The following is a 24528-nucleotide window of genomic DNA, read 5'->3' as shown; positions in this document are numbered from 1 at the left end:
ATGGATTTGGCTTAATTACTAACCTACAAAAACAAGTTATAAACAGCCATTTATACATCCCCACACATGGATGAGTCAGCATGCTCTTGTCCTGTGAGCACAACACAGGAACAAGGGTCCCCTGAGCTGCGAAACTAGCTCACTGCCTGACCTCAGGTAAGCATACCTAATCACTTGATTACAGGCACTCTCAAGCCTAGATTACTCTCCTGTAGATCCACCATTAACAGGTAGATGATTCTGTCTGTGAAGGCCCCCTTTCTTTGTTTTTGGGAAGGTTTGTTAAAAGGCAAGTTTGGGGACTGTTGATCACTGTGTCAGATCAAGAGTCCCCAAACTTGCCTTTTAACAAACCTGAGAACAGTCTGCAAACAGCTCTGAGGACAGTCCAGCTCAGTCTCTTTCTGTGCCCAGAGGTAAAGTCAGGCTAGAAACGACACCGAGAACACAGTATCTTCTGGGTTCCCTTAAAACTACTGCCATAACCCAGAGAGTGCTGCATGGATGAAAAGGTTGTTTGTAAGACAGCTAGAAACCAGAGAGTTTTGGAGCTTCAAAGTGCATCTGCAGTTGAACAGTGAGCCCATGGAGCACTTGTGTCAGCTGCTATCTCATATTTATTCTGTCACCTTTCTTGTCTATGAGGCAGATTGTACATATTGAATTAAATGGAACTACCTCAAACTGCATATTTGAGAGCTTCAGTCAAGAGATGCTGATAACTACTTAATCCAACCACAAAGTCAAAAATCTTTTGATTTAATAAAAATGAAAAAAGACACTTGCCATTGCTGTCTTCAGAAGCAGTAAGTCCCTGCAGGGCACTGGCACTGCTTCTAAGCTTGACGATCGGCATATAGCAGCCCTCAGTACAGGATGAAAGTGTAATCCTTGCTGCTTCTTACTGATATCACTTCTCTCCTTCTTAGCTGAAACAATTCATCCATGTGTTCATTTCTCTCAGAGACCAAAAGTACAGGAGAAACCACTATTTGCACCTGTTGTGAAAGACAGGTACAAATGGGTATCTGCAGCATGTTCTCAGTACTGAAGCCTATAGTCTCTCACTACTGCCCTATAGACCCTCTTGGATCAAGAAAGAAAGGCGCAGACTCTGAGGCACTGAGAAAGCCCTTGCTCTCCTGAAGGAAAACCAGATGAATTTGATACACAAGGAAGAATTAGGGAGGGATGAAGATACACGTTGAAGAACTGAGATAGGGTTCAATTAAAGCTCATTTCAGATACCTGCTCTGCCATACCTTCCTATGTAATTGGGTACAGCCCTACAATGTACCTCAGTTCTGCATCAGCAAAAGAAAATATAAGTACTCTCATTATCTATGGAGCAGTCAGGTTCGGTAATGGGAAATTAAACATATCGTCCATAATTTGTCAAGGTGGAATGAGCAAAGCCAACAACATTAAAGCATTCACTGTTACTAGACCTTGTATGTGGCTAAAGTCAACAGTATCAGTATAGATGTTCAAATTCTGTAATGTTTATAGAAATCAGTGCCATCAAAACCATATCCATGCATAGCTTCATGTTTCTTCCCAGTTTCAACCACAGTAGTATGAAGATTAGGACACGGGCAGCTAGTAAGTTTGTTGACTGCAACTCTCTTGATAACTGTGCCTAGGCACAGGAAATTAGAGGTGGAGTTACTGCTGCTCAGCCCCTTTTTCTCTGATCTCATTTTACGCTAGATCCATACTAGCTTTCTGCATCTCAAATGGTGTATTTTACAGCCTTCGCTGGGTTGTTTAGGTCTTTATTTGGACATGACTGAACCACCTGTGTAATCTGCCATGGCACTCAACCCCACAGTATCTAGGTACCTAAATACAAGACTGCAGACCCAGAACGACAGGTCTGATTAATACTTTGATTACTCACCCGTGTCTCCTCAGATCAAGCGAGACCATTTTGAATGCTGTTCCTCTTTGCGGCACAGCTGGGAATGAAGTACCACACAGCGACAGGCAACCAAGGCTACTGCTCCAGTTCTCCCCCCAGGAGATTCGTGGGAGAGACCATCCCAAAGGATTCAGCACAACCTGTGCCTGCTTTGCTGTTTCTCGCTGTTTTCACTGCCAAAAACAAAGAATGAAGCTTTTTGTTTGAGAGCTAGTCAGTGTGTCCATGAGCTTATCCCCGGAGAACTGCGCAGCTGCAGAGTGATATGGGTTGAGATGGGGAGCAGAAAGATTATCTTAGCCATACCTTTGCCTCCCTGGCCCTGTGCAAAATTTGTTTCTTACAGCCAAACAAGAATTTGTCCCTCTCACAAAACACCATTTTTTCTCCTTGACAGTCAGAGAAAATGTCCCATTTCTCAGCAACATTTCCTCACTTGAAATGTCTTAGAGTATTGACTGAATATCTATTTCCACTTTTTGATTAAGAAAACACGTTGCTGATCCTAAAGAAATAATTTCTTTAATTAAAAATTTAATTTTAATCAAGTCTCAGTGGTACCTGGATGGATTACCCACAGTGTGGACTCACCAGGCCCTGCCTTCCTCCATCACTCTGGGCTGCAGCATCGTATCTGAATGGAGCAACGTTCTCCCCACTGGCATCCAGCCCCATTCTGCCTGCCTAAAGCTGCCTCTGTTCTCTACAGGAATCCTTTTACCAGCCTTTCAAAGGTGAGTGCACTAAATATATCCTTACTGCTTAATGTATTTACCTTTTGTATTATCCATGGTTTTGTCTTATTTGGGTTATTCTACCACTTCCATTATGGCGCATAATTGAAAGTAGATTGCTCTGGGAAATTGGCAGCTGCAAAAGGTGCTGATTTAATAGCCCTGAAGATTTAATTCCTCAAATATCTGCAGTGGGAGAGAATATAGATCGTTAGAATGTAAACTACCAACACACTACTATACTACTCTTAGCAGCTCTCCATTGCAATTTGGAGGGGGAGTCCCTGGAGCAGGAAGAGGAAGCCAGTCTTGCTGCCCACTCAGAGCATGAGGCAGTAATACAATTAGAGGTGGCTTTACCCAAAAAGAACTCAAATTGAGGTTGTATTTAAATAAATTGAAGAAAAAAAAAAAGGTGGGACACTCCTGGATAGCAAAAGAACAGACTATCCTAAGAGATGGCAGGTTATACATAGATGCTCACATAAAACTGGGGCTGCCTTATAGCCAAGCCACAGTGGTTCAGAAAGATAGAAGGGTATGGGGAGAACTGGGACTGCTGATGCATCTGCAAAACCTGTTCTGTAGACTTCAAAGCTGTCAGTCTGGCACCTTGTGAGAGCCTGCATTCATCGTGTGACAGCGAAGTGAAGTAATTGACTTGTGGGTGTGGGTGTGTAACAGCGACAGGTTTGAGGCTAGAAGAATCCCCCACATACCTTGGCTAATGATCCCCAAATTTCTATGCAAAACAAAAATTATCTCCCTGTTTCAATAAACTACAGTGAACAAACCTGATGATAAAACACACCTGACTGAGTCAGACTTAATTTTGGAACAAAAGAAAACACCCTACACACCCTGAAAAGATAAGGTGGTTTCTCTTAAGAAAAACAGGAAAGCTGATGTATGAATAAAGACAATAAGAAGACTTCCTCAGAAAAAAAGTCGGTCAGCCCAAATACTCTGAATATTGCACAAGAAGAGGAAAAAGGGCCTTAGATGTATTGAACATGAAAACAAAGCAACTTCAGCTGCGTGTAAATTCTACAAACCACTTCCCAAATTCCCAAAAGACACTGGGATTGAAATTTAAAATCTTCCATTCATATACATGCTCTTCATATGGATATTTATATAACAGTCTCATATGGCTACATGAGTTATGACAATTCATTTCTACTCCTCTAGAGCACCAGTGAGACTTGCATGTGGGTGAAGCTTTACTAACAACTCTGTAGGGATTTATAAATAAGGACTCATTTGGAGCTAGCTCAGAGTTCTAGGAAAGTACTAAAGGTCCAACTTCCTCAACTGAAAATAGGCGTTCCCTTTTCCCAGCATATCTGGGAATATCTCAATATCTTAGGTTTTATTGATCTATAAATCATATTCATTAATCCCATTACAAATTTAATATCTAACAAAGCACATCCTTGTGCCCTTACACACCATTCTATCCAGTTTAAACCCACTCCATCTAGTTATGAGCTGAGAACATGGTGGAACAACCATCCCAACAGAGAGCCATGACTGTTTTCACCAGGGCCTCGCTCTCAGCAGTACCTCTGCTAAGTGTGATCCACACTTAGTCTAAGACCAGGCAATTCTTGGTCTTTCAAAAAGATTCAAATTCCCAGCTTAACCTTGTTTCTTATAGTTTTATCAGGTACTGTAAAGTCTTTAGATATTGTCATAGGTTTGTATTCTGCTTACAAATCATGAATTTACAGCTGAAATATTAATCTTTAAATCCTTTGCAACAAGGACAATACCTAGGACCTCTTGAATAAGGCAGCAAGTAGTTCATGGGCAGTTAACTTTCCTAAGTAAGGACAGCGAACTTGTTAAATCAAAGACTGAAGGCCAAGGCTTCTTTTTTCATTTCAACATTTTTAATGTTCATAACACAAACAACAGACCTTTGGATTAAACCATCTTTTAATGGTTCAAAACTCTTTATAAACAACTTCACATTTTATGTTTGCTTTCAGGGCATTTAAAGATTGACAATTTTTAATTAACTCCTTCCGTTTCCCAGATTCTTTATTAAAAACTGTTAAATGTACATTGGGCACATTTACACAATATTACTCAGTCTGCCTTTGCCCCAGGGTTCTAGCTTTTCCTTAAATGGCTCAGAACATTTGCTCATGCCCTTTTCTTACTATTTTTCCTTCAGTTTGAAAAATTGCCTACACAGACCTTTTTCTCAGCTACATTATTTAAAATTAATTCTATCATACTGTGACATAATCTAAATGATAACACAAGAAGTGTGTATACTCCCCACAGTGGGACTTTAGGTGTGTATGAAGTTATGCTTTTTTTTCCCCGAGAGTATTTTCCAGATCTCTGGTGACCCATGAAATGGAGGAAAATATTTGAAGTCAGTGATCCCTCCAAAAATACCCCCCTCTTTTCAATAATGTTTCATTTTTATGTGGAAACAGTACTCCTCACATTTCTGAACTACAGTGCTACAGACAGCATCCTCTGCAGCAGCCATGATAACTTGAAAGTATGAACGATAGAAAGTACTCCAGAACAACACACCATAAGAAATAAGCCTATTTTCTGTCTTCTACTCTGCTGGCACCTGCTTCAGGCTGATTCAGTGTAGCTATATCCAAACCTGTGTTTCCATTCCAGTGAGACTTAACTTCTTCTTTCTTACATTGAAGTATGTTTTAAATTAATTTTAATCTTATTACCCTGGTTAGGTTAGTAACTTCTTAAACCTAAGAAGTCTCATGAAAGTCTGGTTCTTTCAGTGTCCAATTTCCATGTGGTAAAAATTGTGTAAAACTTATACAATCCAATGGTGGCTTCCATCTGTCTCCTCTAAAAGTTCTCCCATTAGGGTCTTGAATCATGCCTGTTTCTTTCTATTCTGTGCATTACACTAGTAATCATGATGTTTAAGTTAAGCAACCAACTATATTAAGCCTCATATCAGTATATATTATAGACAGTCCCTGCCTTGAATGGCTTCCATTTAAATAGAAAATAACAGATGAGAGGAAAGAAGTGGAAAAAAAGCTGAAGTGCCAGAGAAATTCAGTGATTTTCACATGGTCACATAGCAGCCAGGACTTGAATTCCAGGGTCCTATAATTGTTTTAATTCAACAGATCTCTGCACCCCTCTTACCAAGCCAAAGACTAATTTCTGTCAGAAATGCACAGAAAAATAGCAACTTTGATTCTCAGGTCTTTATTCATGTGATGCTGCTGTGACCAATACTGGCCAAGGACAGAAGCAAAAGTAAAGAAGGCCTTAACGACTTAATGCTAGTGCACCCCAAAAAAGCAAGTATATACAATCAAGGGATTGAAGGAACATGATTAAAAAAAAAAAAAAAAAAAGGAAAATTGATTTAAGAAACTGCCAAACTGTGTCTTAAGGAGAAATCTAAAACAGGTACAGGACTTAGGTTTTTGCTTTTTTTTCTTCCCCATTATGTCCTTTGCTTTGAGTACATGCTTTTCTGTTTAAAGTTGCTTAAATCTCTGTTGCAGGGTTTGTTATGCCACCTTTCTGACCTTAAGAGGGAAAAAATTTCCAGGCAGATAGCCACCACATGGGAAAGGTAAAGTCATTACAGACAATGAAAGCCGCTTGTTTAGAGGTTTGATTTGACAGGCCATATCAATAACTGCAGCGAGCGTGGACCTCAGAACATTGATTTTCATTTTCTTTTAGCAAAATCTGAACACCACATTCATTTTAAACCTCCCTACCTGTCTCTATTTATGAACTTCTTCAAAAGAAACAGTAATTCAGAAAGATAAATATCATTCCCTTTATATAAGAAGAAACCTGCTGGTAGAAATAAGGGGCTTGTTTAAACACGCTCAGTGAGTTGCTCGCTGACTAGGAAAGGGACAGGTTTTTTGACCCTTAATCTACTGCTCTACTAAAACTCACTTAAAACCTCTGCCATAGTATCCCTTCTACATATCAATTATCGCCTAGAGAATATCACACACAGGTGTTGTGAAACTTAAGTGAGCTTTTTAAAGTTCTTTTTACAACTTCAGAGGGGAGATACTGTAGAAGTGTCAGACATTACTAACAGCAGTAATAAGAATAATACAGCTGCAACACAAATTAATGCCATTCACCTGTAAGGTTTAATTATGGGAATATGTTGGGCTATTTCCTGTGAGTTATCTAGGCAGTAACCTATTATTCCCTTATGCCCAAAATACCAAGACCCTTAACAAGATTTTATGTGATTTTCTTTATGAAGTCTCGTTACAAGTGAATAAAGAGCACTCATCTTTACTGTGCAAAAGTAGGATTAACACTATTGATTTAAGAAATGAAAAACAGACTATCTAATCTGTTGCAATATCGTTCTTATAAAAACTTCAAGAGCTAAAGTATTCTACTGCATCATATGCCATGCAAGGTATAATGAAAGAAATTCCTTCTGTTACAATCAAAGCAAAAGATAACTAAGAGCTGGACAAGTATTTTTGTAGCCTGCATAACTCTATACAGCATTTACCTTTGAGGTATAAAATCTCCCTTCACAGTATCATCTGTTCCCAGTTTTATTAATTAAAAATATTTGTTTTTAATAAAGTTGTGGGTTTTTTTAACATCAAAACATTGAGAATGTGTGTATATATTTAAATAGATTTATAGACATACTACAGGTATACTTTTCTATTTATTACTATACCTACTATATATTCCATATATATATTTATCTATACATTACTATACCTATTCAAGAGGAAACTTGACAGAGCATGTGTTTTAGGACCTTGGCACGATTCTGATTTCACAGGAAAGAAATTAAAGTTGTATGTGTTCCCAATGAAATTAGATCAGTTTCGTAAAACTCCGTCAAAACCTGTTCCAAAATACTGAAGCACACACCTAACTTTAAGCAAGAATTATTCAACAGAGTGAAGGAACTTCAAAAGCATAGATTTGCAAATGTGACAGAATATCTTCCACAAGTACAGAAACAAATTTCCTATAACTGTATTAGGCTGAACCCTATGCACAGGCATAATGTAACTGCCTTGGAGGAAGGATCATTTTTGACTTTCCACTGTCTTGCATCTCATGCAGTCATGAACATCAGTACAAGGTAGGTGCACAGTTATTGTATCCAAGGGTGTATCAGTTTACATGCATAGTGTGCACTGATGTTGGCAACTGTAAAAAGAACGGAGCAATGACAAATCATTTTTATGAGCCCAAGCTTGTGAACAGGAGGATCACGACTGACTTCAGCCTGACAACTCCTGAGCGTACAGTTTCCTCAAGTGGTTCAGTTAGGGCTTCAGTAAATAAAATATCACTACCACTGTAGTCAGCATCAGTATTAGTTTTCCATGCTTTTCCCAAAAAAAGTCAAAGCATTTTTGAGTGCTTATTTTCCTTAAGAACTGAAGAGCTTAACTGCCAAGCCATAGCTGGTTTTATGGGAAATGTAAAAAATAATAATAATGAGTTTAATAACAACAATTAGCACTTACGCAGTTCTGTGTACTTTCAAAGTGCCGTACAAATGCTAAATAATTCATTTTAATTAAAAAGGCCTTGAAGAGATTAAAGGACCCTTGAAATAAATGAGAAGTGTTACTCATTACCTCCACAGGAGAAAGATCTGGCCCCAAACACCTTTATATTTGAAAATGATTTGGAAACGAACACTGCAACGTAAGCTTAGAGAAAAAATACTTAACCACGTGGAATAAGCCTTTGGAAATCAGTGAAGCTACCTGCACAAGTAAAAGCTGTAAGATCAAAGTCTTTAATTATACATGCCAGCTTTTTTCTTTTTTTTCCTCCTTTTGTTATTTATTTCTGAGATTTCAACCTTTCAACACATCAGGCAAAAAGTCCTAGTGACTTCACCAGGAGCAGTCCCTTAGCTCTTGTTTTGTTATGTGCTTTCTAAGAAGGCGTTTGTCTTTCCTGAGTTACTCCATTTCAGATGTCAGCTAAGGTGCTCGTAGCTATGCAATGAAGAAGCCTTTTTCCTGCGAGGCCACACCTTTCCGTTTCTAAGAACAGGGCTCCTTCTCGCGCTCTCGCCATCCGTCCTAGGGGAGAAATGCTGCTCTCCTATCCGAGGCCTCCTTTTTGTTCCTTGGAAGTGGGAGTTTGCCTGTAAAAGGGGCAGTACATGCAGCACGCTGCACCAACTGGTTTTCAAAGCCTCATTTTACTTGCTTGCTCTTTACGCTTTGCTCACATCTGCTCGGAGCCGCTCCTCTAGCAATGGTTGCACGCCAGCCGCAGCTGCCATCTCCCAGGCGTACCAGCCGAACCGACAGGGCCACAGGCAGGGAGCAAGCACACACTCCAGCTCCTTCTCACAGCTGAAGGCCACACAACCCCACGTACAAAGTTTCAGCCTCTCTCCCTGTACAGTTCCCTGTCTTCCTTCTTCTGACTTGCTTTTCCCTTTCCTACCAGCTCTACGTGGACTTGTGATACATCTCTTAATCTTGCTTATCATTTTCAAGCATACTAAATTTTGATCCATATAGCATTAAATCCCTAAAGGCATTTTTTTTTTATGTGCAGAAACAATTTTTTACCTGACACACGTAGTGCTACACTAAGCCCAGCCAGTCACGGCTACCTCTTCTGAGAGGCAGGGAAGGATGCCCCCACTATCGAACTCAATTGGTCTTCCTAGCCATTTTTGGCAATTTGTTCCAAACACATTTTAACTAAATTTATATAAAACACATCCTTTTCTCTGCTTCAGTAGTATATTAATTTCACCATATTGTGCTCTTGGAGGTCACTGGTGATATACTGCTCTCTGGGAGTGTGCCTTTTCTCTAGCAGGAGTTCTGGAAGGGTGTAAGAGCAGTGAAATCCTGATTTCACCCTCTGCAAATTTTTATGAGAATGAGCAAGAAATTGCTTCTTGCATTTAAGACTTCTCTATGGAAAAGATAAAAATACACACAGTGTACGCTTCCCTATATCCTTCTTTGGAGAAAACTGTTAAGCATAAATAAGAGGTGACAACACATACAAAACTACCAGAAATTCTGAAATACTTCAGGAAGCCAAGATAGGCCCATTTGTAAGGCAGAACAAAGCTGAATGAGCGGATTTGGTGGAATAGCTTGTACACAGACTTTTAGGACTAGTTTTCATGTGATGAAAGCACGGATAAGATGTTCTCACCCAGGCCTTGAGTTCTGTCTATTCCAGCACATACAAAACACCAGGGTGCCGGGCTTGAGCATTAACTCTCTCTCTCTTTTTAAAAAAAGATGGCCAAAGCTGAAGCTTTGGAACACAAATTTTTTAAAAAACAAAGATTTTTACAAGAAAGAGAATGGGAGTGAGAAAGGCAAAACTGGAGATGCTTTTCTACTTCATGCACCAGATGGCAAACATGTATTCCAGTCCGTGATCTGTGATGGACTCACTGACTTCTAAGAAGCCTACACGCCTCACCCTGCCCATCTTACAGTGTGGACAAGGAAAGCACTGCCTTATATCAGAGATAAATGGAGGCTACTAGATGTGTAGAAATACAGATACTGCCAATAATTCTTTATTGTGAAATGAAAAGAAATATATCAAACCTGCCTAACAGTTTTGAGAGGAGATGGCTTATATTAAGCAGCTATATTTAACATTTAACTAGACTAAATTGGCATTATCTACATATGCGCCCTCCTTCACAACTGCTGGTGAAGGTCATATACGTTGCAAGTTTAGCACCCGATTTCTTTTGCAGGGATTTTGTAGTTACAACTGGCATCTGGCTATGGATCCAATCTCTCTTACCAACCACCTGTGTGATTCTGAGCAAGACCAAGAGGACCTCTGGGGAATTATTCCTTGTAGAAAGGACCAACTCACAGGCACCAGACTCATAAGTCCTATTTTTGCTTTGTCTCTTCCAATTCTTCCCTTTCAACCTTAGTTCACAGTCAATAAAACACAGATGACAACTCAGTCCCACCTAATAGTGTCACTGGGATATTTAGCATATTTGTATTTGAGACACTTCTTTATTACAGCAATTCAAGACATAAATTTAGATAGATGTGGAGGGTCACAAGCGAATTAGAGCAAGGTACATGAAGTTCAGCTGTAGTTCACAGTTGCAATGACTATATTTTCTAAAGCCTCCTGTGCAAACTGATTTACCAGGGCCAAGATAACACAAGTGCCTACAAGATATCAATGTGGATGTTATTGGTGAGAGACAATGATAATGCACCAGCATTTGCACAGATTACTGAGGACAGGTGTGCAGCAAAGTTGATTCCACTCATTTGTATTAATAGGTGTATGAGCAAGGATTATTAGGCTATTGTGTCTTATCACTTTAATTAATTAGAGTGAACTGAGCTAAAGAGCTGATTAGCAACTAATTAAAAATTAATGGGGGGCCCATATAGTAATAAGTAATTCTTTATCCTGCAGCAGGTAAGCAGACAAAGTCCTTTCCTGCTAAATGCTGAACTCTGAGGCCTTTTGGCTTTTTCTCTGCAGCAGCCAAGTGGACTCATACAGTATGCTGGGAAGGCATCGCTGCCCCAGCTTTCTTCAAGTTTTACTCACACTTCAAGGTATAAACAGTAACAGCAAAAACAAAATCCCCAAATTCAGAGCCTCACATATAGTGAAGCAGATTTAAGAAACTGATGAGCATTCCAGGACCTGGAAGAGCACAACCAGACTAGTAGACCAGGCTTCAAACATTTCACTTTCTTTTGAACTACTTGGATTACCCAGCTAAATCTCTCAGAAACCTAGACTGCAGTGAGTCCAGCTCAAACTGTTCCAGGTAACAACAGTACAAAATGAGCCACTTCCCCTTGCTGAAGACTTTTTTTGCTGGTATACCTGAAGTGCAGTTTTGAGTCACTGTCATATACAAGTACATCCAAATAACACAAATTATATACTGTTTTGGTAACATGTCCCTTTGTGTTGTAGCATCTGAATCATAGAAATTTGCCTGCACAGGCAGAGACCTGTACAGTGTACCTTTATGCCAAAATAGATTTATTCTCTACCATTATTCTCAAGGGATTGTCTCAACTGATAGAAATTTAAAGATATGTGACTTCTGCCACTTCTTTCAAGCAGAGAATTTGACAAACCAAGAATTTCTACAGTTCATAAGGCTTTCAAGCTCCACTTTTTCTTCTCAAAGATCACTCAGTGCGGTATTACTGAGGAATGCAAAGCATGGCAGTTAGTTTTCCCCATGACGTTTATACAGTTCAGTTGCCTGTAGACTATTAATAGAATCATAAAATAGTTAAGGCTGGAAGGCACCTCTGGAGATAGTCTATTCCAGGCACCCTGCTCAAAGCAAAGTCAACTGGAGCAGGTCACCTAGGATCACATCCAGTCAGTTTTTGAATGTCTCCAAGGATGGAGACTCCACAGACTCTCTGGTCAACCTGTTCCAGTGCTCAGCCACCCTCACAGTAAAGAAGTTTTTTTTCTTATGTTTAAATATAATTTCCAGTATTTCAGTTTGTGCCCATTACCACTTGTCCTGTCACAGAGCCCCACTGAGAAACATCTGGCTCTGTCTTCTGTCCCTCACCAGATATTTATACACCCACTGATGAAGCTCTCTCAGCCTCTCCTGATATGGCAGATGATCCAGTCCCTTCATCATTTTTGTGGCCCTTCACCAGACTTGCTCCACTATGTCCATGTTTTTCTTGTACTTGAGGAGCCCAGCACTGGACCCAGCATTCCAGAGGCAGCCTCACCAGTGCTGAGGGATGAGCTCCTTCAACCTGGTGGCAACATTCTTCCTCATGCAGCCCAGGGTGCTGTTGGCCTTCTTTGCTCCAAAGGCGCATTGCTGGCCCATTGTTCAACTTCTTGTGGACCAGGACCCCCAGGTGCTTTTCTGCAAAGCCAGTCAGCCCCCAGACTGTACTGGTGCATGGGATTATTCCTCCCCAAGTGCAGGGCTAGGTATTTCTCTTTGTGAGATTCCCACAGGCCCATTTCTCCAGTCTGTTGAGGTCCCTCTAAATGGCAGCACAATCATTTGGTATATCAACTTCTCTAAATCTTCCTTTGGGCAAACAGTACGCATTGGACCAAACAAATCCCAGCTGCAATTCAAATTACTTCAGTTTAACTACACTCAGGATAAATGTCACCTTGGCCCAATTCAGACTGCTCTGCTGGCGCATGGATCATGGCAAGGTTTGACAGCTATGCTAGGCTGTGCAGAGCATGTGACCCTGGGTAGAGGAGAGGAACCTTGCAGATGTAGTTGCATATCACACATATGATGAAACAAGTACCCTTCCCCCCACACCCCTCAATTTGGAATAAAAGAAACCTCTCCTAAAGCTGCACAGAAAAGGGGTGAGGGGTTGGGGGTTTGCAGGGAACAACCATTCTTCAAAGGTACAATGAAAATAGGAAACTAGGAAAGTAATGTGCACCGGGCAATGGCTCGCTTTGTGGCTGTGGGTAAACCTTTCATCTTCATGTCTGTCATTTGACCCAAATACGAGGGCTGATAAGCAGTAATTTAAGCAAAAAACATTGCACAGAACTGATTCTAATCTACATTTTAAACCTCATTCCTTGAGAATCCTACCCTTCCTGATCCCTGCTCTCTGCTTCTAAGAATGGTCAAATAATTTTTTTTTTTTTTTTTTTTTTTTTTTTTACAGTAAATGCCTTCTCTAAAAAAATAAAAATTTCCTCAGCACAGGTGGTTCATATTAAAGATGTCATCTGCCTTTACTAGTCAGCTGACTTAAGAAGTGGTGAGTTTTACATATAGCTGTTTTCTGCACCCACTGCTTCATGGAGGGAGTATAATATATTAGCAGGAGGGGTAGTGGTGCTAGGCTGAGGTCTTTATGACCAAATACAACCTGTACTATAAATCCCTGAGAGACACCCTAGTAAAGGCCAGTAAAGACTAGCCTCAAGGCAGTGGTAAAGTTGCACAGAACGATTCAAACCAGATGAAGAGGCTTTACACAAAAAAATCTTAGGCTTCACTACAAAGATAATTACCTATCCTCTTCACCTTTCCAAAATCTAGAAGACTAGGTTATTTCTGAAGTACTTCAAATATGAAGATTCGTAATTTTATTATGAATCATCAACACTATCACCTGTGTCATACAGACTTTTTCTTGGAAGGCATTCATCCAGATGCTAGCCAGATTCAACCTTGCTTAAGATTTTGACATGAAAAGAGGTGTTATCTAAGATGGCATAATAAAAAATACAGTGTAATGATATAATGAAATGGCTTAGACCCAACACACGCCTGATCATGGTCAGGGTGAGTTTCATGGTGAAGTAAGGGAAGTGTTTCCACAGTATGGAAAGAACAAGTCACAGAAGACTGCAACAAAGAACTTTACAGTCTGACATCTTGATTTACAGCACATTATAGAAACATACTTCTTGTTTACGTAGATTATAACTACAGTACCTGACAGCACCTCAAGAGCATTCTGGATTTCAGGATACTTCCAAGACCCAGGAAGATATCAGAAAGTCTGCACTCAGTCCAAGTCCAAACAGACTACAAATCCCAAATGCATTTATGGCAGGCAACATCAGAATCCTTCAAAAACAGACTCCTGGTTTTCCTTTTGGACCAATGCTATCAAGAGAGGTGAGATTGGAGAGCTGGAGGTATGGAGCATGTGCAGGTAAGTATGCCTGTAAGGCTGCTCTAAATATGAGGTACATCCATAGTTCACTGGGAACACCAGATAAGGAGACTACAGTCAGCCTCGGTGGCATTCTTGCAGGAAAGTAACATCAAAGGGCAGTTAGTTTAGTTTTATTCTGCCATAGGGACAGCACAGTACAGTACAGTTTTGGTATCCTATTCATACCAGTAGGTCACAGCTAAACCATCCTGCTGCAAGATCACACAAGGACTTCATGTGCCATATTCTCTCCACTCTTCATTACTTATCCAGTAATAACAGCAACTGACAGCTGTGGCTTTGTCTCTTAAGAGGCTAGGATAGCAGCTTCCAAGCTCTTCTCCTGGAAACGCCTCTTTGGGCTCATGTTACACTTGCAGTTGTGAATTTCGGTTCTGCAACTGAATTTCCAGTTGGCTCCTCACTTCATGTGTCATTGCCACAGTCCTGGAGTTTGGAACAAGCAAGTTCAGAAGTTCTCCTCCAAACGTTCAAGGTCATAAACTGAGAGAGATCTGATAAACATTAGGCAGAAGTCCGAAACCACACTGGAAATATGAGCAAAATAAAGATCCTGGAGTGTGTTGATGAAAAGGTGAAGTCATAACAGCTCAGGAAGATTCCAAATCTTCAGCTGGCTAAAACAACCATGCCCTCTTGTCAGCACCTTGCAATCCTAAAATAGAGCAATTAGAAAATGTGTTTGTATTTTTGCTTCATTTTTGGAGAGGTACATGATGTTTAGAGCTCGAAAATCTGCCATGGCCCTTAAAAAAAACTGGCCATGTTAGAAAACAGCACTTCAAAACCAACCAGGTGTCTTCTTGGCACAGAAGCCCTTTCAAGATAAAAATCAAGCTGAAATATTTTGTTTTGTTTTTAATAAGTGAGTATGACTTCAAGCCAAGATGAAACGGTGAGAAAGAGCTGAAGCACTCTACTCAGCTTCACAGTGCCTGCAGGCTATGCCAGCCACAATACCTTTCAACACCATTCCATGTCCCGTTGTGAGGGACAAATACCTAAACCCTCTTTGGCAAAAGTGACTGAGGCAGCAAGGATAAAGTGAATGGTTTTAGCAAAAACAACCACCACCACCACCACACCATGGTGAAATAATATGCTGCTGACACCATCTGCTCTGAAGGAGCAGGGCCACGGAAGTCCATCAAGAACATTTGGGGTAATTGCCATCAGTAGGCACTGTCTGTTTTCTTGTATTGTGCAGAAGCACTGGCTTTACTTTGAATACTCAAGCTTCTGCAAATGGAAGGCAAGACAGAAATCCAACATCATACAGCCTAAGGGATTTCAAGACCATTCTACAGCTCACATAGGAAAAAGCATATAATGATTGTGCTTACATGAGGATTATCATCTGGGAATTCAGAACACTACACTTTTAGGAGAGAGGGAGGGCCCTGTAGACAGAGGATTTTGTTTCCACTGAGTCAGGATAATTCATGTTCATGATTCATTTTGGAGAAATGAAGTGGTTGGAGAAGTGATGACTAGAACACATACTGACTGGTGGTGATGGATGCAGTGTGATCTAGTTACCACAGGGAACTGGAAGTCAAGAGATCAAGTCTATTCCTAGCCTGGACAGGTCTTAGTTTATTTGTTTTATTGGGTTTTGTGTGGTCTCTCTACCCTTTAAGTTTCCTCATGTATAAAAATGGAAAAAATAACCACTTTCCATCAACTACTGAAGTTTTTAACAAAAAAACCCCACTGCAATAGGAAGATTTTTTTCATACTCAGACTCCTATTCCTCCCTCACCTCTGAAACTGCAAGAAGGTATCCTTATTACCTTCTGTCACTTACATTAAGATACTTCGGCCTCCATTTCAGAGCAGAGATTTTAAAGTCTAATTTCTCTTCACTATTAAACCCAGTGTTTGTGCAGCACCTATCACAAAAGGAGCCCTCATCTAGTACAACAGCAATCACAGTATCATAATTTTCACTGAGTTTATTTTGTCAGACTCAACTTAAAGAGTGCTTAAATGATGGTTTGACTGACAGGATAATTACATTGTGAGATTAAAGGTATTTTGAATTTTTTTTTTATTGTCAGTAGATATGCCATGTTCTGCTTTTTTTCCCTCATCTATTTTGTCTAATGCTAAAGTCTTTTTGATTTGAACAACCACCATCATTTTAATGAATGTTATTAATTTCTTATTTTCAGCATAATTGAAGCTATTTTAATACTAATTACTTGCACATGCACTTATTAGTGGCAGGAAGGTTAAGGGAATGTTTTGCAGTGGTACAGAGAAGAACAGGAAAACACAACAAGAAAAAGTAACATGCAAGAAACAAGCTCCAGGGCATTGTCCCTTTCCTGCCTAGGCACTTCATCATGATTTTGTGAGATTGCGCAAAGAGATAGCGGCCCTCAGCCTGCCAAGTCCTAAATTATTACACTTTATCATTATTTATTTTCAATTTTCATGTGCCCAAATCTTGACACAAGTGTGAGTGAGAGAGACTGTGTGCATGTCTGTGTTCACACAAATGCACACATATTATTCATAAGATTATTCATGGTTGTATCACTGTAGTACTGGACCAGTGGAGAAATTAAAGTCCCTTCATCCACATGCAGTAAGCCACAGACCCAAATTCATAACTTACTGAAACTTGGGAGTTTAAAGTATTTAACTGAGGGAGGCCTGCAACAAGACCAGCAACTGAACCCCGACTTCTGGAGGCCCACTCCAGTGCCTTGATGGTGACACTATCCGGGGAAAAGAAGAAAGCTAGAGAAGAAAAGGGTTAGGGTTCAGTGCTATGTGGAGATAAATCAAAGAGCTGAAGTAAAGGCTACAGGACTCAATACTTGAAAGGGGTTAGGAGATCAAGAATTCAGTCTTTAGAATCAGTAAGATTTTATGAAGAACTGGTTCATCATTTGTAGAGCTAGGGAGAATGATTTCTTAGAATAAAAAAAAGCAGACACAGTGTGATAGAGCCATAGCTGCTGTCAGTTATCATAGCTCTGTGTGACTTCAGTCGAGTCAGGCCAATGTACATCAGCTGAAGATCTATCCTGCACTGTGGTCATATGTTAGCACTTCTGGACTAGAGAAGAATTTCATTCTGGATAAGAAAAAAAGAAAAAAGAGTACTTAAATAGACAGATTTTAAATTTCTATATGAAAAAATAAAATCTCTTTCTCCATTTCCAGTGCAGTGGAAGAGCATTCTGGAACAGACCTGGGATCTGACACCACTGGACTTAGTCTCTCTGTGCCAGGATCAAAACTATGTCACCTTGGAAGTCACACAGACACTCAGTGCCACTAGTCCCATCCTTAAAGTGGGGACAATAACACTTCTTTATGTCACTAAGGTGCTGGAAACCTATTTGTTTTTGAAACACACAGTTGTTAAGGAAATAGGGAGAATATTAGTACCTAGATAAGCTCGCCAGTGGCAGCGTTTTTACATTCAGGAGTTCCATACACAGAAAATAAAACATTAATTCATACACTAGAGCACAGAGAAACAAACTTGAAAACATAGTGAAAAAACAACTGGAGCATGTGTGCACCTTCTTCATCCTCCTCACACTCACCAAGATCCTGGTAATATACCATGCAAATGCACTCCCCAGTTGTCAGCCCTTTGTACATTGGAAGCCTCTAGCAGCACTTAAAGTTGGAACAATAGTGTGCAGTTGAGTAAAATTCACAGCTTATGAGAGCTCATTAAAGGTTCACTTGTATACCATCATATGAAAGAATGGGCCTTTGAGAAAAACAGTAAGATCTGATTCTCTTTATGCAATACTGTTTAAAAAGTTATTGCACTTACCTGAACTCTAGAGTATCAGGGCATATCTGGTATTGCAGATTACTGCCTACCCAGGGGTTCCATCGTAGAAGTGTCTGAAATAAAGACAAGATACACCACTTGTTTGCTGAACATCCATGCTGTTCTGTATGTAACTTTACTCTGGTATCTTATCTCAGGGGGAAAAAAAAAAGAGGTTTACATGGCAGCTCTATTTTTCATTTAATTAAGATGATCATTTAAATATCTCTTCTGTTGAGAAAAGGCTGAAAGAGGGAACCTAGTAGAAGAAGGAACAGAGGGCCTTTCTCCCTCTCTTCCTTCCCTCCTGCTGAACAGCACAACCAAAAGAGAACTAACCTGCTGCCTAAGGACAAGTCACATCTACTAAAGATGATTTTGGTCTCTACTTTCACTGACTAAACCAGCTTTTATGCTAGAATTTGAAACACCTGGCTAGTGTTTGTAGCAGTTGCTTCTAGAAATTCACACTTACTACCTCTTCCCTACCAATCACCTTCAATAAATTCATTCACACACCTGCTTCCATTTCACTAAATGGCCAGACTGAAATAGAAACTTATTCCATTCACTGAAACAGAATAAAAATATGGTGTAACACTTTTTGCACACATATTTGAGAAAATTGTATTTGTTCATCATTAGCATTTAGACACTAATTGTATAAACAATGGCCAATCAGTTAATTTGTATACCTGCACCATAAAGCATATATCATATGTCATATATAGAAGGTCAAGATTGGCACAAAGAAATTGAAGCTCAAAGCCTTGATGGCAGAGCAGGAATCTATTAAGGTGCTCACTTCCACCTCCAGCCCTTACATTAGCTGCCAAAACAAGAGGTGTTTATTTTCTTCACCCACATCTTTTTTTTGTCTTTGCTATTAAGAAGAGCATACCTATACTTTTCTGAGGCAAGAGATGAAAGCTATGTGAATTCATTCTCCTGCTTTTTTTTTTAGTTGCATTATATTATCTAAAGAATCAGCATACAAAGGAAAACATGAGCCTACCCAAAAAGCTCACCACACAACAGTCAAAAGCTCAGGAATGCAGTTGCCAGTATGCACATATATGGTGCATATAGTTGGCTTTTAGTGTATCCATTGGCTAAAGTTTCTTATGCAGCAAAAGAGAGATTTGAAAGAGTAGGTTTTGTGGTCTTTTGGCTCATTCAGAATACTCATCCCATGTGTTAGTGTAGAGGAAGGTGAAAAAAGGGTGGGAGAAATGCACAAATAGTGCAAGCAGAGATGACACCACGACAACAAGATAAGGCACAAAGAGTAGACAATTTGCAGTGGTAGTCTTTGAGCTCTGTAGCCATCTTCCTAAATACAGCTGTTTCAGTCTATCGGAGAGTTAAACCAAGAAATGCCTTGAAGGCAAAGACAAGAATCTTGATTTTTAAGTAGCTGTGAGAAAAGAAGCAAACAACTGGTGATATAGTCCAAAAGCAACAGGAAAGAAAGACACGAATAGAAATATTCTGACCCTTATGCAGGGATGGCTTTGTGAGTGCACTGGCAGAGAAGAGAAAGATTGCTTTTTAATGTGATGGACCTGACTGACCAGTTTTAATGTTGTAGGCAAATCTTAAAAACCATCTGAGACCAAAACGAATAAGGGCATGTTGGACTTTGGGTGCTCAGAAATGACTTTCAGCATAAAGACATTAATGCTTTGCCAAAGAAGTCATTAGTCAGGAAAGGCTGTCATCTTTGCTCAGGTAAAATGACTACAGCGGTATTACTGCAGCTATGCACACAGCAGAGAAGAATGATTTGCAGTGAAACATAGGCAGGGTAAGAACGGAGCCCTCAAGGGGCTGATTATAATCCACACTATGTAGTTTGGTAGTGTAAGCAGTACAGGACAGACCCTCTCAGTCTGTTCTTGCTGTAGTGTGCTCTCAAAACTCCTGGGGTTCCCTGGCAACACTGTCTACATTTGTTCTCGATATAGCTAGCCGTTATATATGTAGCTCCAAGGAATATTCCCAACAGTAATGACTGCTTTCTCAGGAAGGGTTTGTGGAATCACATGTGACTTTGACTTCAGTTGAATTATTCATGTGTCAAAAGTTAACCACATACCGAATCGTGTTTGCAAGAACTGGGCCCAAGTGAATATCTCTGTGTACAGAAAAAGGCTCTGTTTGCAGCTCTCATATTTCTGTATTATATGATACACACTGTACTGTGAGTACCACTTTTCTTTTTTTATTTGGCCAAAATCAAGGCTACTCTATACAGTTTATTATGTAAGGGACCACAGCTGTTTTGTGGAAGAAAGCTGAATTATTTTACATTATATCCATAGGAAACTGGAAAACATTTGCAATTTTTTGAGGCATGATTTTCACAAAAGTTACTAATATTTTTTCTCATTTGTAAAAATTCTGGCTTTCCATATTTCGACAACACCAATCCCTCTCCAAAATCTGCTTTTTAAATGCATGCTTATTCATCTGACAAGATGTTGACATTTTTGTTCTAAAATTAAAATTTTCAAATAGTAATCAGTCCTTTCTTATAAGAAGAAGACTCCTAAAATAGTGAATGCAAATGAGTAAGCAAAATCTGTGCATCCTGAGGTATCTTAATACATTTGCAAAAACTGGATATATGTGAAAAATCCCATTTACCGAGCCGCAGCTAGTCTCATGTGAGTGCCTGCCCTCTCCTTAACTTACGAGGGAATTCCATTAGCTGGCAATCCATGCGCAGGCTGTTTACATACTTTTATATTGCTTTGCCTCCTTTTACGGTATGATTGAGGAGCAACCTTAAAGGTGGAAAACAAAAAAAGAACACATGAAATATTTCTGCTTGACTGCATCAGCCCTTTCAGCCTATCACCAACGATGGACGTGGGGAAGAAGACAGCAGCACCCTAGCTTGGCAAGAGATAATATTGCCGGATATAAGGACAACACAAAATAAACTCAGGAGATCTACTTCTAGAAATGTAAACAAATTGCAAATCATGTGCCTTTGTGCCTTGCAGGTTCATTTAGCACCAGAGCAATGCATTCAGTATGTCTGATAATACCACTCCAGATTTTGCTGTGACTCCCCTCCACCTGCTGCCATCTCCCAATTTTCCTCACTCAGATCTACTTCAAAAATGCATTCGAGACCAGCCTAAAGCCTGGCCTGCTTCAATTGCAGCCTTCATTCCCCTAAAGAGACACTGTTCACCACACGCTGTCTGCTGAGAAGTAATTTCACGGCCATGTCTGCAGAGTTTCTCTCATTAACGGAATTTACTTCACAGTCTCTTCAGAACAAACACTGAAAAATAGCTGACATAAAGTCCAACTATTTCCTATTCTTGCACTTGCTCAGTCATATCCCTTTGTGCCAAAATCCATGTTATGAATAGACACAAATTTTGCTTATAGTGTTGCTGGCTCTCTCCTGTCTACAGTCAGTTCAGATTCTCTGCAGAGATGATCACTTCCTTCCACAAATTCATTGTATAATTCCAGATTTGATTTTTATCACAGTAAAATCCTGATTATTAAATTTTCAGCATTGGCATTAGCACAAATAGTAGCATTTGTTTTTTAGATAGATGACAATGAAGAAAAATAAGAAAACTGTTCTCCATGAATTCCCTTCTCTTGTTGCATGCACAGATACACACTTATGCTCTTTTGTCATGCCTGGTGCAATCCACAGCAGTGACTCTCAGAATTTATGGTTAAATTCTATTGTCTTAAAAATACCTGAAAAATCATATCTTATTTTTGTGCATATTTATTTTAGGCAATAATAGACTTAAATATTACCAAATTCTATAGTAAAATAAATACTTAAAGGAACTTCTGATGTTTGGTTGTAACTGAGGCAGAATGCAGAAAAAGAATTTCATTTTGTGGAAATCTCCAGGTTTTGACAGTTGCTTTGACACAATATGAAATAAGGCCTTTCAAAAAATTGGAGGAAAAGAGAGAACACAAAAAGTTTCTACGATGCGATAGGTCTAAGTTTACATTTCTCATTAGAAATAGGCAGATTGCTCTGAACACTGGGCTACTCTCTGCTCTGCAGTCTCTCTTTCATCTACTTTAGAAACTCCATTCTGGACCGAAAACACCTTCCTAACAAAATTATAACTAAAAGTGGCAAAATTCTGCAAAAGGCTTTGGTTACAACAAGCAATTTTCTTACAGAAGTTATTTCTTCAATAGAGTGCCAACCATCTGCATTTGATACCTTTTTAAAATGATGTATAAGGTTCCTAGATAATACATCAGAAAGAAACACAATAAAGCCCCCATTAATATTTCTCCTTGAATATTCCATGTTACAAAAATCACAGGAAACAGGAGATACATAGCTCACATCTTAATCTGTTTGGTATACCAATGAGCTATGCTGAGAGACTTGACTTTAATCCAATTCATTTAAGTCTGCCATGCCTGTTAATTCTTATCTGGGTTGCTCTCGACCATAAGACCAAGTTCACCATGTCGGCCTTTTCAGAAACAATGTTTTAAAACAGCAAAGTACAAGTTATTTTGAGAAGCAGGCAGAGAAAATGAATAAAGTGGTAGATGTAGGTGCATAAGTGTGTCAGAAGGTGTTCCAGAGGGAGAGGAAGGGAAGTGCTACAGTCCTGGCTGACCGAGACCACAGGGACAACGATGCCCCTACTCTGCCTAACCAACCATTTCTTAAAGTGGCATAGGCCCTTCTGAAGCTCTGGACAAGTGCAAGGTGGATAATCTGCTCTAAGTTAACCCATTGCAAGAGTTTCTGATCGGACAGGAAAAGCTCTGTCAGCATGGTATGGAGCTGTACAAATCTACCTCAGTAGCAGCAGCTGTGTGCCTTGGTGCAGACACAGAGCCAGACAGACAAATACCAGGGAGAAATACCATACTGGCTGCACTATCACTGAATATTAGGCACTGTTCAATAAAAGTTTCTCTGATGATCTCTAAGGGGAGTACAGGTTCATGTAAAAGGGAAAAAATTGCCGAAGTGGCCCAGGAGCTCTCCTCCCATTCTGACCGAGCAAGGATTAGATGTCTTGGAGACCCATGATGCCTCCTCAGAAATTGCTGTCACCCGTTCTCATTGATTAATAATGCTTCATCTGGAAAATGACATTTCAATAAGTATAAAGGCTTTGTTCCTTTATTTCTGAATCTCTCTTACCTCGTACTTTCTGCAAAGTCAGCCATGACAGCCTCATCCTCTTCAAATACTTCACTCAGTTCTTTCTCTGACCTCCTTAAAGGCTATCCCCACCTGAGGGCTGTCAAAGTTTTCTCATGGCAATAAACACCCACCACACATCTTTTCTCTTGAAGGCATTTGAAAGTTCCTATTTTCCACCCACCTCACAAATACCGATTCCCATCAGTATTATAGCATACACTGTTATCCGTGATCTCTAATTTGTGATCTTTGCCTACTTTTTAAACTTAGCTTTTAGGGTAGGGAAAGCGTTTTTGTTGGGATCTTGGACAGTGTCAAGCTCACAGTTGATAATTAGCAAACTAGAAATAACAGTCTGTATTTTTATTGCATTGTTATGGGAAGAACGCATGCAAAAGGTCAGAATCTATTGCCCAGCATCTTAGCTAAAGTCCTCAGCTGCCATAGGTTTGCAGATGCCAGAAGTCAGCCTCACCCAAGGACGGTCTCTTTTTGCCGGTAGAGGAGTTGACACTGACTTTCAGCCAGGACTTCATCCTGGGGCAGAGAAGCTTTTTTCTCTGAGTATTTCAGTGCTTCCTCTTCTGTCTGGAACTTCTCAAGCATCATAAAGAGGAATTCATTAGTGGCTGTGAAGGCTAACCAAAGATTTTTGCCTCAAAAAGTGACTTGGTGTTAATGCTACTGATATTTGCCACTTTGCTTAAAGCCCAGGTTACCTGAAGAAGTTCCTACATGATACCTTGAGAACTGGAAACCAATTTTTGTTTCAAAGCTACAGGGAAAAAAAGAAAAAATGTGTCCCAGATCAACCCTAAGGACTTAAAGTCAGAAGACAATGAAAATATCCCTTCTAACTCTTTTTATCTTTTATAATGAATTCATGTGTGTTTTTCAACTGATCACAATTTTTGAGGACTGATGCATGCAGGCAGGATGTTTGGAGCTGGCAAGGGTATATTTAGCAGACAATTAGTCAAAATTTTAAGGACATATGCACTGATGCGTGGTATACTACCATGGCCTGAGTAGACCAACAATGTAGTTTGGCACTGGAATGGGAACTATCCACATAAATATTGAAACTCTGACAACAATCAACTGTGTTTGCATGCACTTGCTAATGTGGATATATTTATGTTCTATTAGACAAGTGCCCACATAGTAAGTAATGGGTACTTCATTTGTAATGGAGA

The 24528-nt window shown here is 39.7% G+C and overlaps 1 long non-coding RNA gene across 1 annotated transcript; it reads right to left on the bottom strand.

The window, feature by feature from the left end:
- Positions 1–792: 792 nt before the first annotated feature.
- Positions 793–18244, bottom strand: LOC135328647 (uncharacterized). Its single transcript, XR_010389606.1, has 5 exons — positions 18157–18244; positions 14105–15006; positions 2697–2841; positions 1901–2094; positions 793–998 (listed from the first exon to the last, which is right to left on the bottom strand). It is a non-coding gene; the product is annotated as an uncharacterized LOC135328647 (long non-coding RNA).
- Positions 18245–24528: the final 6284 nt, after the last annotated feature.

This window comes from Dromaius novaehollandiae, chromosome 5 (genome assembly GCF_036370855.1).
Source record: "Dromaius novaehollandiae isolate bDroNov1 chromosome 5, bDroNov1.hap1, whole genome shotgun sequence".
In the NCBI taxonomy this organism is placed as follows: domain Eukaryota; kingdom Metazoa; phylum Chordata; class Aves; order Casuariiformes; family Dromaiidae; genus Dromaius; species Dromaius novaehollandiae.
The sequence above is the reverse complement of the archived record's forward strand: the minus strand, read 5'-3'. Positions and strand labels throughout refer to the sequence as shown.